The 16,078-nt window shown below is 36.0% G+C and overlaps 1 protein-coding gene across 1 annotated transcript in view; it reads right to left on the reverse strand.

Annotated features, from left to right (window-relative positions):
- Positions 1 to 16,078, reverse strand: part of LOC136828547 (uncharacterized) — a 613,904-nt gene that overhangs the window by 354,616 nt on the left and 243,210 nt on the right.

The following is a 16,078-nucleotide window of genomic DNA, read 5'->3' on the forward strand; positions in this document are numbered from 1 at the left end:
TAGGCTACCTGGAATTATCCACGCCCATGATATTTTCTCCATGGACCTCTGTTAGGTGGATGGTTTGTCTTGGCCAGGGAATCGGTGGAACCGAGCCCGAGGAGGGTATATGGGTGCCACCTGGGTCGGCTTCTTTGATGGTAGATGCAGGGACCTTCTTTACAAGCTCTACCACGATCAGTCACAGTTCCCTGAGTTCATCAGCCATTTGAGATACTGCGGAATCCTTACTCATTGTTGGGTCTGTGGTGGACAGGGACAGACAGGAAGAGGTCGTGGGGGATGTGAGAGGCTTGCAGGTTACAATGACCAACTCAGGCATGGGTTGCAAGCCTGCACCTTTGGGCACTTCCACTATGGTCAGAAGGATCTGTCTTTCTTACCAGCACTGATAGCGGAGCCAAGCCAGGAGAAGAGAGGGGACCTGGACTGGGATCTCTGGAAAGGAGATTAGGGACATGCTCTGGCACTGGCACTAAGGCAGGCTCAGGCACTGGTATTGTATTGGAAATTTGCTCACCGTTCAGGACGGGTGGAGCTTGGCACTGCTCAGTGCACTCAAGTGGCACTGGCAGGGATTGCGACTCAAGTCTGGGATCTCCTGGAGGGAGATCCATTCAGTGCCTTGGCACTGTCACTGAGGCAGGGCCTGGCAGAGGACTGGACTGGAAATCTTATCCCAGGAAGAGGTCATAACCTCCAGGAATGTATCTAGCTACTACGAGGTCGCAGATTTCAGATCTATGAGGTCTCGTGATCCTCAAGTTGACAGTAGGAAGTATCATCTTAAGGTGATTGATACCTTCAATCATGATGAGTTTACATCTGTTAATGGTAGCTCCACGGGGAGCTTTGTCTTCCCTTATGAGCGACATTTGTGCGCCAGACATCTACCTTGGGGAGATGCCACATATTGGGACCCTGGGCTGGAGGACCTAACGATGTTGGGTCAGTGACTGCCAAGGCAAGGGTGGGCGTACCTGACTTATTATTATTAGGGCATTTTGCCCATTGGGCAGAGTGCCCATAGATTTTGCAATGGGGCAATAAGTCCGGTTATAATCTTTACCTGGCACTGTCCCATTGGAAGGAGCAGGCCCATTACCTTTTGTCCATGACCCAGGCATGGCTCGCTGGGGTGTTGTCCCATTTGAGGAATAGAGGGATTTTCGGGCTGATTCTCAGCCTCCACGAGGCACTGTTCAGTGGGGTGCCTTGTTCCCTCACAATACCCACACATGGGTTTCTTATGGTGTTGCCCATTCTTGAGAGGTTGCTGGGAGTTGGTTGAGGCAAGCGAGGTGGGATATAATTTTCGTCCATGGGAACTAAGATGGGGATGATGCGAATTCCAAATGTCAATCCAGTGACAGCACTCGACCACTGTCTTAGGAGCCTTGTCACATAGATGGGTGGCAAGGACTGGGGACGTAATGTAAAAAGTCCTCTAGATGGAAGAATTCGAGGAATGCCTCTGCACTCGTGACTTTGAGAGATTCTAGCCAACGTTTTAAGGCTTGGGTCTTTTTACAAATCCACGCAGACCAGGTTTGGCTTGACTCTTTGGGCATATTTCTCCATCTTTTCCTCCAACAGTCGGGAGTTATCTCAAAAGTCTTTATGGTGGCTTGGCAGACAAGGGTGAGATTTTCTTGATCCTCAGGTGGGAGAGCATTGGCTGCAATGGCACCCTTCCCTTCAAGGTGCTTTCCCAGGATCAGAGATACTTCTTCAGTAGAGGGCTGATAGGTCGTCTGGACCTTTCCAATGTGGTTGAGCCAGGCTTCAGGCTTGGCTTCGTCCCATTTTCTTATGAGGGAGCCTACACTGCTGAGGGTTGAATGTGGAGAGGGCGTTGGTGTGTTGCGCACAACCTGAGCTGCCATTGCAAGCTGATAAGCTCTTTCTTTTTCCCTCTCCTGCTTCTCTGCCTCTTCTCATTTCTCCCAGGCTATTTTTTCTTTCTCCTTATCCTGCCTTTCTGCCTCTTCTTGTTTCTCCCGGGCTATTCTTCCCTTATCTTTCTCCTGCTTTTCTGCCTCTTCTCGTTTCTCCTGGGCTATTCTTTCAGCTTTTCTTTCCGCCTTGGCATCGTCTGCTCTCTCTTGGACCCAATCCCTCAAGGCTTGTCTGGACAGTCCCATGTCCTCTCCAGCAGACATGTAGAACATGAATTCCTTGTCTCTGGATGTCACAGACATCTTAAGATAACGCTTATATAGGGTGTCTCGAAAGACTTAAGTTTGTTCATGATGAACATGCTCAATATGTCTGAAGAGACTCAATATTGTTCGAAATTAACAGATTCAGGGTGTCCGAATAGAACCAAGTTACCTGAAAGATTCAAATTGTCTGAAGAGACTTAAATTTCAGGGTGTCTGAAAAGACTCAGTTGTTTGTAAGGAACGAAAGTTAATATGTCTGAATAAGACTCAAACTTCAGGGTGTCTAAAAAGACTCAATTGTTCAAAATGAACAAAAATTAATATGTTTGAATAAGACTCAAATTTCAGGATGTCTCGAAAGACTCAAGTTTGTTCGTGATTAACAGTTTCAATATGTCTGAAGAGACTCAATATTGTTTGACATGAACAGAATAAAGGTGTCTGAATAGACTCAAGTTGTCTGAAAGACTCAAATTGTCTGAAAAGACTTAAATTTCAGGGTGTCTGTAAAAAACTCAGTTGTTCAAAAGGAACGAAAGTTAATGTCTGAATAAGACTCAAACTTTAGGGTGACTCAATTGTTCGAAATGAACGTAAATCAATATGTCTGGATAAGACTCAAAATTCAGGGTATCTGAAAGACTCAAGGGTTCTTAATGAATGAAAACTAGCCCAAGCTAATGTAAGCTTTATGTATATTTTCATTTGCGGAGAAACGTTGCAGAACTAATAAAAAGGCAACGGGTTATACACTTATGGTGTGCAGAGGAAATTTTCCTTGCGCTGTCGAAATAGTTTAAATGTGGCATGATGAGAACAGTACATCGATCCTATCGAATATTGAAATCTCCAACGCACGAGTAAGGAAAAAAAAAATGCTTAAACTTATCATCTACGTGCAGTCCGGACTGCCATAATATTATGCATGGGGAAAGAAAGAAAGTGTTATTCTCTGTTATTAAAACAAACCTTAGCTCGCGTGTGACTAATAATAGTACTCTAATGTTTACTTCTGGTCTCGTGGCATCTACCGTCAATGAATGAATCAGGCGGGTAGGGGGAGTACTCTTGACTGCTTGTCTTGCGTTTGCCTGGGTAACCCTTTTTTCCACGTCAGGGGAGCCCCGCAGTAATGAATGAAAGAGGAAATTCTTACGGATATTCTTCAATAAATAAATTTACAGGAGTACTGCGGTCTCGATAAGGAAGATCCGGCTCGATTAAAGAATTAAAATTTTTACTCTTAAAATGCAACGAGGTGCACCGACGTATGGATAAAAATAGTGAGAGTAAGAAAGGGATTTATATATGAGCGCTGTGCGTGAGTTGTTTATAACAATGGGATTCCCAATGGAACTCAAATTTAAAGATGGCAGATGGTTAGGGATGGGGCCACGTGGTCTGGAATTGAAGATTCCGGGTCGGAATTACTATTCTCGAGAGAGAATAGTAATTCTGACTCGGAATCTTCAATTCCAGACCACGTATTTAGGAATCTAAATCTCTGCTCTTGAGATCAGAGATTTAGATTCCTAAATACTTCCTAGCTTTTCCTAACAATCAAGCAAGAGAGAGAGAGAGAGAGAGAGAGAGAGAGAGAGAGAGAGAGAGAGAGAGAGAGAGAGAGAGAGAGAGAGAGAGAGAGAGAGAGGAGGATAAATCCAGCAATGCTAAAACAGCTGGACTCAAAGCCTTGGTGGTTGCCTACACAGTGCCTGTCTAGGAATTCAGGGCTTTCAAATTGTCCTTATTGCGTGGACAAAGGAATAGGGGCTCTATTCCTTTTTATTAGCTCTTCCACTGAGTTGCTCCCTAGCTTCCTATTCTTAAAACATGCACATGGTCTATGAATTACCTAACACTGATTGCAGTCACTTTTTACATCTAGCATAAACCTAAACAAAATATTTTGACTCTTGTGGAACTAGCTCTTCTCACGTGCATAAAATGGAAGGGTTATAATACCAGGGTCGTCTCTAACCACGCAGACCAGCTCAGCAGCTTCTATTCCGCTGATAACCTGCTATTGCAACTTGCGCCCATGCTCGCAAGGTACCCCAATTGCTACGAAAATACCTTTGATACTTACGGGATTATGGGCGGCAATGGATAAACGCTGAGAATTCTTTATGTTATCAAGAAATCTACTTCTTCTTCGTTTTAACGTGCTTTTATACCCATTTTTATATGGGGTAAGCACGGTGCCTTCTTTGAAGGACTTTGATTTGGCGGTGGGGTAGGCCGTAACCTCGACCGGCTGCCCTGCCTGACATCGCTTAGAAATCTACTGTATTTTATTAAAACATCTGACTACACAGACTGATTAAGGCAACTCTGCAGACAAACAGATCAAGCCTCTTCATATGAAGTAAGAGTTCTCTTAATTAATCATATTTACATAATAAACACAGATCAGAACAATGACGAATTACTGGGCAAGTAATACATAAGGGCCTGCTAAATGAATATATATATATATATATATATATATATATATATATATATATATATATATATATATATATATATATATATATATATATATATATATATATATATATATATATATATATATATATATATATATATATATATATATATATATATATATATATATATATATATATATATATATAATATATATATATATATATATATATATATATATATATATATATATATATATATATATATATATATATATATATATATATATATATATATATATATATATATATATATATATATATATATATATATATATATATATATATATATATATATATATATATATATATATATATATATATATATATATATATATATATATATATATATATATATATATATATATATATATATATATATATATATATATATATATATATATATATATATATATATATATATATATATATATATATATATATATATATATATATATATATATATATATATATATATATATATATATATATATATATATATATATATATATATATATATATATATATATATATATATATATATATATATATATATATATATACACACACACACACAGGAGAAATATTCTACACCGATGATGTCTTCATAACAGGAACATTGCAGAGGGGTAGATTAAGGGGTGGCACATGGGATAGAGCCGAGAATGGCTCCACAGCCAGGGCTGATCTACAAGATGGTTGCTTGCAAGAATAATAAGACACTCAAAGGGAACTGAGGGAATGCACAAAGGGTGCCAAATAACTCAGTTCACCACTAAGATGTTAACATTTGATGCTCCAACACAAATTACTGCAGGTGACTGCACCATGGAAATAGGAAATAAATCAGACAGTAAAATAACAGGATCGTGACTGACTAGGAAACCTTATTTCTGATGCATTACCTACATCAAGATGATGATGCCCTCTTCCAACAGGGACAGCAATGCTGGAGGAGGGAATTAAGGGTGCCACAACAAAAGTATATCAGTTCAAATCTCGTAGTCGAACACATGGAGGGTACAACGGACAGGCAAGGTTAAGGACATCTGTCCTTGATAGAGTTCTGAACACTTCTCTTCCTTGATTGCTGTGGCATGGTCTATTTCTAAACTCGGCGAGTTACGCCCTGGCATCTAGATAGGTGGCGAAAAGGTCAATATCTTCCTCGTGTCTATACCAAGCACATAGCATCCAGTCAGGCCTTGTGGAGAGGTCACCCTGCCTGAGCAATGTGAGGCCAACTTTCTCTTTTTTGGCTCCTCCCTTGCCTGTTGTCTGATGTCATCAAGGAAGGCATCTTCGAAGGTCACCTGGAAACAGGGCCTTAGGCTGTCATTTTGAACAGAGAGGATTAAAGGCTAAACAATTTTGGGAATAAAGAAGAGAGTTGACAAAGGGCTGAATGAAAACCCACAGTTCTTTTAATTAAAACAATTAAATGAAATTTTTTTCTTTTTCTCTTATATTACGGATGTAAAAACGGGTGAGGTTGCTGGGAAAGAAGTTTCCTTCATTGCAATGTATATATTTATATATATGTATGTATGTTTGTTTATTTGTATGCATGTATGTATGTATTCAAGTATGTATGTACGTATGTATATATATATGTATATATATAAATAAAGATAAAATCCACGAGGGAAACGGAAACACTGGAGTGATGTGAGGCCTTTTGACACTACGTCCTTTACTTAGCAGACTGAAGAAATATAAAAGTAAGTTTACAAAGAAAGCTCATATAAATGACAGATGGGGATTATAAAGGAAACATATGTACCTGGAATCCAACACAACTGAAGAATTAGTAGAACTGCCAAAACAGGATTAAATATTTAAGAGGTTTTACAAAGGATTAGGATCTACCATTCAGAAGCAGGGACAGGACAATTAAAAGATTATACAGGGTCGTGACTCACCACCTAAAAAATTTTAGTAAAACAAAATAATTCTCGTTTTTGTAAACAATAATAACTTTTGGCAAGATGAACATTTTTACAAATAAAAAATTATATTAAACATACGGATACATAGAAAATATATATCAAGTAACTAACTTGTAATTAAGTCAGTGATTTTATCTTTTAGGTCATTCTTGAACATTTTTCTAATACAGGGGTCCAAATAATACATGCCAGGGCTAAGATTCAAATTACAACTGGAAGTAAGCTGGATAATAACGGACTCCAATAGATTTCTTGAAGAGAAATCTTTCGATCTGGCAATAACTGAACTTTCAGTCCAATTTATCCTGTGAGAGTTTTCACTTAAATGAGTGAATATAAAAAGAGGGACAGTCCAAACATGGAATTTTATATATTATGTTGTTGTTTTGTTTGGGGCTATTTTTTATTAACATTCTTTTGAGTGTGTTATTTTAAGAAAAAAACGAAGTTTATATTAAAAGGTTTCAACAATGATTTTATGTTTTCAAAACCACTAAAATAAGGCAAGCTAAGAATGTTCTTAGGGGTTTCTTTCTTCATGTTACTTTCACTATAAAACTTTCTGTGGGCTTTGTTATAACAAATATCTAGTATATGTGAAGGATAACATAAATCTGTCTCTATGTTTCTTATGTATTCAATTTCTTGATCCAAATACTGGGGACTGACAATGCGCAAGGCTCGTAAAAACATAGAAGAAAAAAATTATATTTTGATGTTAAGGTGATGGTCTGAATAAAAATGGACATAAGTTAAGTTGTTGGTTGATTTCCTATAAATACTGAATTTGCATTGAAATGGTTCTCTATGTATTAAAACATCTAAGAAAGGGAGGCAATTGTCTTTTTCTAATTCTAACGTCCATTCAGCTGCTGACATTTCAAGACGTTTAGACCCATTTTCAAAGCTACAAAATAAAAGAAACAGATATTAAAAAAACAGACTCAGAATAAAACATAACATAAAATTATAACATAAAACTGTAAGTACAGTGAAAAGGAGGAGCGTTTACCAAGTGGTGCTGAAGGCACAGACCGAGTGACAGCCCGGACTCCAGGTAAGGGCCCTTTCACACTAGGCAACTAGTGACCGTCACTAGTGACCGTCACTAGTTGCCTAGTGTGAAAGTCTCGGGCAACTGCAAGCAACCAGTGACTGTCACCGAGTTGTGGAATCCTTCTCATCATCTCATTCGAAAGAATGTCATCAATGGAGGAGGTACTTCTGTTGGCTTTGCTGGTCAAGAAAAAGAGACGCTCTCGAAAAAGAACAATGCATATGCATGAGATGTTATCATCAAGAATACAAAGAGGTTTACATCATACACTTTACAGTGATTTATGTGCTGATGATAAGAAATTCTTTAATTACTTTCGTATGAGCAAGCCTTCATTTGAGGAGCTTCTCAGCCTCATCAGTGGACATGGACTGACACAAAGATGAGAGGAAGCATAAGGCCAGATGAGAATGAAGTGCATAATAATTTCACTCCACACTTTCCTCTTCTCATTCTTGTTGCTATATTGGTCAGTGGATGGATCCCAAACTGCAGGGTGTTTTTCCATTTTGTGAATGAATCTCCAGTGTTAATTGTCCCCACCACCTTCATCCCCTCCATCTCGCACCTCCTTCCTTGTGCAAAGCTGGCTGGACACTGATAAACGTGACAGATTAGGACGAAAGTTGCGCCACACGGTGGCTTAGTATGAAAGCTCCCATTTGAAACAATGCCCAGCGGTCGGTGATGGCAACTGCCAGTGACGGTTACTTGTTACCGATGTGGGCAACAGTCATAGCCTGTTGCGCAACCGGCCAACCGCAGTGACGCAGTGTGAAAGGCTCAATTTTAAAATAATGGTAGGCAACTAGTGACGGTCTCTAGTGACGGTCACTAGTTGCCTAGTGTGAAAGGGCCCTAAGGATCAGCTTTGACGTGTTGAGGTGTTGAGGTGGTCTGAGTATTTAGTTGGGGGACAAGTTGTTTAATAAAGTGTTCCTAACGACCAACAACTAGCAATTTTAGAAATACTTTTTTATTAAACAACTTGTCCCCAACTACTCGTAAATACTCAGACCACCTCAACACCTTACACACACACACACACACACACACACACACACACACATATATATATATATATATATATATATATATATATATATATATATATACATATATATATATATATATATATATTACTAAAGGACCTCATTCAAACTGGATGGTATCTAATGGAGTTTTTATTCAAAAAGTTACAAGCTTTCTTGGACAAACAGTCCACATTATCAAGTATAAATACAATGAGCATAGAAATAGTCCGGCTGTGTTTATATCTGTGTGCTGGGTACTTTTTAATCCTATAATCGCCTAGCTCTTCCTGTGTGACCTCCCCCTCTCTTGACCTTGGTCTTTCTCTGATCCCTGGTTCCAGATGTCCGTTTTCCGTGCGTTCTCTTGCGTTTTTCTTCGTTTCCTTGCTACTGTGGAGTATATGATTTTTCTAGATATGCTGTCTTCAAAGCCATTTCGGTGTTCCCTGCCATCGTGTTGTTGGCGCAAGTTATGAATGCAGCGTTCTCTACAACCAGTCTAGATGTTTTGTTGGTGTTCCTGTACAGAAAACTCATATTTTCCCAGTCTATTCTGTGATCATTTTCCCAACAGTGTTTGGCAACTGCCGACGTCTGATTATAATGCCTTATGTTCTGCAGATGTTGTTTTGCTTCGCTCTTTACATGATTTGTCAGTTTCTGCCATAGTACCCTTCTTCACAGTCTAGACACGCTGCCATATAAACCCCCCTCTAATCTCTTCCCCTCTACCGACTTTTTGTTTCTAACTATTTTATTCCTAATGGTGTTTTTGTAGCTGCCTATCAATTTGAAATTATTTAGCTTCCTGTTGATGGGTGCAATAGAGTTGTTGTCCGGAACTGTAATTATTTTCTTCCCACCAAATGTTCCTTTTCAATCCTTTCCTCTCCCCAAAATAGTTTTCCTTGCTTTGATATGTGCCCACTCCCACCAATACTTAGGGTAGCCTAATCTCCTAAAACTCTCCCTCAGGTAATCCAACTCTTCGTCTAAAAATTCGGGACTGCAAATCCTATAAGCCCTGATGGCCAACCCTGTCATTAATCCTATTTTTATTTCTTTCCTATGACTGGAGAACCTATGTATGTATGAATTGGTGTGTGTCTTCTTCCTATATACCTTGAATTTTAAATTCTCCCCTACCCTCTTGACCAGGACATCCAAGAAAGGAATTTCTCCTTCCTTCTCTTCTTCTAATGTAAACTTGATGTGTTCATTTAGTTTATTTATGTTTTCTAGAAACTTGTGTAGATCTTCCCTTTCTCCCTTGTAAATGATCAAGATGTCATCCACGTATCTTACCCATTTTACGATATTTAGGTTCCCTTTATTTACTTTTGCCCACCTCTTCCTTTTTCAAACCATTCCATAAAGATATTAGCTAGAATTGGTGAAAGACTTGAACCCATGGCCACGCCATTTTTTTGTATATAATGGTTTTCGCCCACTTGAAAACATTAACGCTGAGGGCCGCTGTTAGCATTTTTATTAAAACGTCATGATGAGGTCCATGTATAACCTCCTCCATATTCTTTTTATTATTTCATCGTCGTCTTTACTGGTACGTTGTGAACAGGGAAGTTACATCAAATATGCAAATTTATAGTCTTTTACGTTAATTTTGGATAATTCGTCTATCATGTTCATGTTATGTTTTAAATGCCCTTCGGATACTAAGCCTACCAATTTCCCATTATATTGGAAAGAAATTTCTCAGCCTCCTCTGCGGTGATCTCGTCGATACACGATCGGTAAATGCAGGCACCCTTCCTTGTGGATCTTAGGGCTACCATAAATATATGGGATCTTTGGACTTTATATGATTTTACTCTATGTTTCTAAATTCTTTTCTTTTGGTTTTGTCGTGGATTTTTGTCAACGATACTTGTTTTGTTAAAATTGCACTGTGCTCTCTAAAATCCGGTTTTATATGCAAACCTCAAATATCTATATTTAATATCTCTTAACAGTTCTTAAAATATTCGAGTTTCTGAGCGTCCATTATATAAAGCCCCCGGAATGTGAATGCTTTAAAATCTATAAGAATAAATATAGGAGAGATATATATATATTTACTGTATATATAACAATGAAAATATATACAAACTATATACATAATATTATAAAAATATATATGTTATATCCCCATTAATTCTTATCTAGTTGTAAATACAAAACCTAAAATATCTGTTTTAGAGCTACACGTTCCCCATGCAAAAATATTCACTGAATTTAGACGAATTATTATTTTTTTCCATTCCCCTTAGCAGTCTCTTAGAAATATTCGTTGATTTTACAAAATCAAAGTGAAATTTTGCAATTTAACCTATAAATTGGCTACAGTCTATTCTGTGGGATGCCACACACATCATTTTTACATAACGAATAAAAATATATGATAAACGTTTTTATTCAACCGTAGTTTAAAATGATCATGAATGACATATATATTTTACGTCATTTCACAGCTTAGTTCTATACATTATATCTTTTCCGAAAGAAACAAATCTGCAAATTATAAAAGAAACCAACCGACTGTAAACCAGATTTTATAATTGATAATATGTATGATATATCTTATCCAAGGAGAATGGTTCCCGTAGCGATCATTGCAAATAATGACTTTAGGATTTATTTTTGTTTAATATCGCCATTATCCTCCGAAGCTAAAATAATCTATGCTTATATATAATATATATATATATATATTCTTTAAAACTTCTCTCTCTATCCAAAACCGCCTCGATATATCTTTTAATATTTATCAACTTATAAATGTTCTGTGCACAAACCAAATAAATATTAATGGAACATTGATTGACTGGATTTGTATCTATTTATCAACTGTTAAAATTGAAAGCTTAGGTCTTGCAGTGACAAAAAAAAGTCCATTAACAAATGACTGATACATAGTTGAGACATCACAAATATATACTACTAAATTTATAAGAATGACGAACATACACAACCGTTAGAGATACATATCCCCACTCAGGCCGGTGTCGAGGTAGAGTTTTAAAACTCATTTGGCTAAAAATCACAATAGACTCTCAGGGGACATTGCTGATAAACAGACCATACCCCACCTCAGATCCACACCTGACAGGTGTCATGGAAGCTGGAGTTTGGAAACTCATTAACATTACTACCTAATTACTGTGATTTACAAATATGATAATCCTATTTTCATACATCTCAAAAGCCACCTTAAAGTTTAAACAATTTACAAATTTCTTTTGATATTAAAGGATCAAGTTTATACATCCCATTGACTGATATTCATATTATGGTTGTAACTTTCTTTTATAAAGCTAGATTCAATGATGTTCCTTTCAGTGCATTATTAGAATATACAATCCTTTTGCCCCTTCCCAGTTGATGCATGATTGTTCTCACTAACATGTACAAATATACCACTGTTCCCTTGTGCATATCTCACACATTTCTTATGCTGTTCAATTCTTTTTCCAGTGCTTTCCCGGTTTGGCCAATATAAAAGTTGTCACAAGATATTCTTTGGAATTTTATATACACACCCTTTAGTATTGTCTGGGAGTTCTTGATAAGTATACATTTTCATTGTTGTATTGTTCTTAAATGCGACATTAACACAAAATTCTTAAGAAGATAGGATATCTTTCATATTATTATTATAAGGCAAAACAAGCAAATTTTTTGTGTTGTAAGGTTCTTTCTGGTTTTGATAAATAGTCTTTTTGCCCTTCAAATGCACTGTTTAATACACTATCAGGATATTTCAATTTCTTGCCTGCATTCCTAATCTTATCTATTTCATCATCAATATATTCAGGGCTACATACTAGTAATGCTCTTAAAAACATAGATGAAAACACTGACTTTTTAACCTTATTGCTTTGTCCAGAATAGAAATGCACATAGGAAGAAATATTAGTGGGTTTTCTATACACAAATATTTAAACCCACTACTATTTCTTCGTATGAGGACATCACTGTTTTTGTAAGCACCCATCATTTTCCATTTCCATCGTGAATTTAATTGATGGTTTTAATTGATTTAACTTGGCAAAAAAGTTTTTACATCTTGGTTCCCTAATAATCACAAATTATGTCGTCAACTTATCCTAAACAGCTGGATTAAATTACTAGTGGGATTATGTTGTTTAATATCTTCTTTTCAAAAGAATTCCATATATAAGTTACTTAACACTGGGGAAGAAGTGTGGAAATCCCCTATTGACAGTTCCAAAATTTTGTAATAAAATAAACCATTAAATTCAAATTTACAATCTTTTACACATAATTTAATCAGTTCAATTAAACGTACTTTTAGAAAATGGGATATCAAAGCTGTGTGTTCTTCTAAAATTCAGATAAAACGCCATCAATCATCTAATGGACCTTTGAAAAGTGATACAAATAACTTTAAAAGCCATACTATTAATCTCTACACTTTTAGTTTAAATAATAGTGAATATTCTTGATATTTGCATTTGATGATGGTACCACTAATGGGTTGAGAATAAAACCAATAGCTAGCTTGAATGATCGGAACCAACTGACTGATAATTGGCCTTAAGGAAAGTTTTCTTTGTGAGTTTTATTGTAACATCCAAACAAACAACATGGTAGCGATGGAGAACAACAACTTCTTTATAAGGCTTTCTGTTACCTTTTAACAGGTTTTCACTTTCTTATTGAAACCATCTATTCACATTGCTAGGGTTCTTATTTAACTTTATATGTGTTATCATCTCACCTAAAAGATTTTACATGTTTTCTATATATTCACTTTTATTTAAAATTAATAGAGCCCCTTCCCTTATCTGCTTTTGTCATGTTTAGATTTTATCTTTTTCAGATGATCTGATTGCAACCATAAATCTTTTGGGGACGTTTGCTGGATATCTGATTTTTAAAATACTTTTAATTCACTTAATTAAATTATGTTCATTAAGGTAAAATTTGTTAAATTATATATTTTTCCAAATTATTACAGTCCTTGGTTATTTGGGAAACACTGTTCCTTCCGCCATTAAAAGATAAAGCAAACTTAAAAAGTTTTAAGGCAGAAGATATTAATTTCTATCCAGCTGTTTGTTTGATAAGTAAAACGACACATTTTGATTGGCGTTGTTGGAAGGCTAATTTCAATCCAACAGTTTCATTTTATTATCGTAAAAACTTTTCAGTTTCCGATTTAATTCCTCATCTTTTGACCATCAATTAAATCTCTCAATCTAGGTGGTATTGAGGCTTCAAAATGTCGTCTTTTTCTCGTTTTGAGATCTTCAATTTTCAGTGTCCAATGTTTTGATGTTAAAATGTGTTTTTCCAATAACCCACGTTAATATTTCAAAACCGAAGGGTTATTTCTAATTTCAAAGCAAAGGTGACAACGATCTTGTTTTCACTATGTTAATCCCGAAGCATTACGTAAAAACGAAAGGTGTTGAACCTTGTTGAAATATTTTAGGAACCAGAAAAGCAATTGAAATTCTCTGATAGCATATTCATTAAGATGGGAAAAGAACAGAAAGATCGGAAAAAGACTATGTATCAAATCCATTGATGATTACAAATCACTTTTTTAAATTGATTGTATCACACATTACAAAGGTGAAAAATAAGAAACGGGTGTAGGTTTTAAATGGTTTCGAATTTTATTTCAAGCCATTTCGAACACTACACAAGTGAGAAGTCACAAATATATATACTACAAGAACAGTACTACGAAAGACGAACGTTAGAGACTCCATATAAATTTCAGGCCAGTGATAGGAAGGAGTGGCATTTTTCATTTTTAAAAAACAATAGAAAGACCTGGGACATTGCTGATTAAACAGACCATACCCCAAATCAGATTTATTGACAGGTGTCAAGGGACAGTGGAGTTGTAAAACTCATTAACATTAAATAATCGTACTATTTACAAATATGATTAAAAGGATTTATTTTCATAAACATCTCTAGGAACATCACCTTCTAGATTTTTAAACAATTTACAAAATTTCTTTTAGTCATTAGAAGTTTATACATCCCTTGACCTTTAATATATTCAAATTATGGTAAATTGTTTCTTTTATAAAGCTAGATTCAATGATGTTCCTTTCCAGTGCATTATTAGAATATACAATCCTTTTACTTCCCAGTTGATAGCATGAAGTTCTCCACTAACTACAAATATACCACTGTTCACTTGTCATATCTCACATCATTTCTTATGTTGTTCAATTCTTTTACCAGTCAATAGCGGGTGGTTTGGCCAATATAAAAGTTGTTGTGATTTTTAGCCGGAATTTTATATACACACCCTTTGTATTGTCTGGGAGTTCAGATAAGTACATTTTTCATTGTTGTATTGTTCTTAAATGCGACATTTACCAAAATTTTAAGAAGATGCGGGATATCTTTCATATTATTACTTATAAGTCCAAACAAGCTTCTCTTTTTTCCAATATTTTCTTTCTGATTTTGATCAATCTTTTTTTATTTCAAACTGTTTAATACATTATCAGGATATTTCAATTTTTATAATTCCTAATATATATATTTCCATCAATATATTCAACATACCTCCAATATTAAATAAAATACATATATATATATATATATATATATATATATATATATATATATATATATATATCATATATATATAGATATTATGCAGTGAATAAGTATGAGATTCACTGATCGGGATTTATGAGAGAGAGAGAGAGAGAGAGAGAGACGATGTTTGATAATTTAAAATGATGAGCCATGAGACCAAGTAAATTGAAGACTAACCATAACAAACCTCCAAGATGTGGGAAAGGAAGGAGGCGCTAGAGGAATCAAAAGGTCAGCAAAATTGACCTGATTTGTCCTTGCCAAAAGTGGGAGTTAAGATTGAACCATTAAGAGTAAAGTAGACGTCCTCAAGGAGGCGGAGTTTTATTCAACATAGGTCCAGAGTTCATTCTGATCAATTTTTAGCCAGAGTTAGCTTGAAAACCCAATTGGGTAGGATTTGTGTCACTCAACTCTCTAACATCAAGAAATTTCTAAGTCCAGTGTGGCTGGCCGTGTGAAATAGTTTAGTGTTAAGAATAAAACTTATGAAAAACCGTGCCCGGCGAATACTTACCCCCTCCTGAAAAGTAGAAAGTATTAATAGACAATTTCAACCTAACTTACCGAGTCCCCTGCGTTACTATCAAGTGAAAGTCAACAGACAGAAACGGAGTCATTCATATGTGGTGCAACGCAATACAAAAAAAAGTGCACCGCATAACAAATAAATTGGTGGCAGTTTCGGAGGATTTCGCCCAGCGCACATTTGAAAAACATTAAAGTTCACGGCCCTAGAGAAATTTACAGAGAGTGAGCAGTGATGGCGCTAAAACTAACTCTCAATTTAACA

The sequence above is a fragment of the Macrobrachium rosenbergii genome, chromosome 43 (assembly GCF_040412425.1).
Source record: "Macrobrachium rosenbergii isolate ZJJX-2024 chromosome 43, ASM4041242v1, whole genome shotgun sequence".
NCBI lineage: Eukaryota > Metazoa > Arthropoda > Malacostraca > Decapoda > Palaemonidae > Macrobrachium > Macrobrachium rosenbergii.